The sequence below is a fragment of the Sceloporus occidentalis genome, unplaced genomic scaffold, assembly GCF_023333645.1.
Source record: "Sceloporus occidentalis isolate IW3139 unplaced genomic scaffold, rSceOcc1.0.p SCAF_31, whole genome shotgun sequence".
Classification (NCBI taxonomy): domain Eukaryota; kingdom Metazoa; phylum Chordata; class Lepidosauria; order Squamata; family Phrynosomatidae; genus Sceloporus; species Sceloporus occidentalis.
In genome coordinates this window covers 12113242-12115585 of record NW_028317011.1, presented here as the reverse complement: position 1 = coordinate 12115585, position 2344 = coordinate 12113242, and positions in this window count along the sequence as shown.

Below are 2344 nucleotides of genomic sequence, written 5' to 3'. Positions count from 1 at the left end.
GAAGAAAGAAAAAAAAAAAGTGTCAGGTGCTTTTGATAAGACACACACAGTAAAGGGGTTAAAACACTTTTGCCAAATGGTTTGGATGAGGTAATAATTAGGTGAACATTTTTTGTCTCATTTTATTGATGTATAATCATGTTATAGATTGAACAGTTTACCCTATACTATGAATACCTTATCTTGCCCAGAAAGTTTCACACAAAAAAAGACCACCACAAGCCTTGACAGAGGCTGGTGGTATAACTGGTGAATGGAAAGCATTAAAATACCACCACTCACAATATGGCTTTGCTGAGGGTAAATTATATTGGCCAGCTTCAAAGATGTCCAAAATAAGACAAGGATGCAGGATGACCAGATGTAAAAATTCCAAGTTGAAAACTGAAATAGACACCTGAAATTTGTTTTATTTTTTAAAATGTAATTATACTATACATAAATATATAGAATTAACAATTTAATACATTTGTTAAGAATAAATCACAAAAAAAAAAAAGCCAAAAAAACCCCTAAAATGATGCATCGACAGCAGGGAAGTGCTGCCGTTTAAGATCAATGCCTATACAGAGATCAACGGCAGTGTTGCTCAACACTTCACCAACCTGTGAGAGATCACATGGGGCCTCTACACCCCCCCCCCCATGTTGCTGAATGCCTTGATGTGCTTGTTTGAGAGAATACATTTCTAAGCTTGCTTAACCCCACATCAACCGTCTTAAACCATATGGTTTTCTGTGATGAGCCTGGTACATCTGTTGTTGTCAAAGGGTTAAACTAATGCAAAAACATGATAAATTAACCTTCAAACCAAATTGAAATAACCCCTTGACAAAAATTGAAATGTCAGGCAAGTCACAGAAATACTTCCTATTAACGACGACACGTCTGGCATCGAGACATCGATTGCTCCTGGAAGCGATTGTATTTACCATATTGAAAGACTAGATGTAGTGTTTGACAGCAACACATACCAGGATCTGTAAATTCATACCTAAAGTACAGTGCGTATGGGGGGGAAAGAGTTTGACAAAAGCTGGTAGAAGAATTGGTGCATGGAAAGAGTTAAAATACCAGCATTTGAAATCTCCTGGGGTGCCTAGTTTTCAAACATATATTGCGTGATGGGTGTAAATTGAACTGACCAGCTTCAATTATGTCCCAAATAAGAAACAGGGGCAGAATTACCAGTGTTGAAAAAAACACAATGGTTTTGTAAATAGCAAAATGCTACTTGAACTTATTGCCCTATAACTTGAAAAAACCAAAAGACATTGGGTATTTCTAAACTTAGGACAGATAGTACTATCTATTCGGCAGGTTTTTTTGATTTGCTTTTGTAGATAAGATTTTTCCAACAAAAGAAAAAAATGCCTTTCAATTTTTCACCTTTTTATAGTAAATCAGATATGATCAAAATAATGGCATCTAAAGAAAGTCCTTGTCCTGAAAAGTGCCAAAATATAAATTTGTGTGGGTTCAGTATATGAGAGAGAATAATAGCCTAACTCGAGCGCCACATACGTATTAAAACATCCACTTTTATAAAGGGTACAAAAAAAAGACAGTTCTGTCCTTAAGGGGGTTTAAATAAAACTCCTACGATAGTACAGTGTAAAGCTAACGGCAGCTTTTACTTACTACTAACAATCCAAAAACCAGCGGAATCAGTATTTTTTATCTTTATATAAAAACCTTAAGACCCACGAGTTCCATAGTTTAACAAGAGCGTATGCACTACCTCCGGCCCGTATCTAGCGCAGAAAACAAACCAGCCGTTACCATTCAAATAAAACATGACTGCGTTGGCTTTATATGTCAACAACGCCGTGACGTAGCAGGCTCACGCGCATCCGACTGCAATAACCCGTTCGTTGCTACTCCCCCGGTTCCCTCCTGTAACAACAGGCCCCGCTAAAGCAGCTACTGAAACGAAGGCGTTAACAAAGGGCTCCTCCCTCTTGTGGAAAGCGCACCTCTTGGCTTGACGCATGCGCACTGCAGCTTGTCGTTATCCGTACGGGGTTAGAGCGAGCGACGCTCTGGAGAGAAGTAGCTGTGGAAGCCAGAGCCTAGGGAGGGTTTGTCTGGCCGCCTGAGCCACTTATCATCATTAGCCCCCATTTATCAGAGTGCCTCCCATAGGGACTCTGCATACACACACCCACTAGCATCCCGCTGGCGGCTCGCTAACCTGCGGCGGGCTGTTCCTGTCGCGTGTGGAGAGACATACACGCTCGTTTCTACCCCGGACCCCCGCCCACCTGGGTCGTCGGGCCCGTGCCAGCTTCGTGTGTTTGCCCTGTGTTTCCCTGGCCGTCGTGTGACACCCAGCACTGTCACC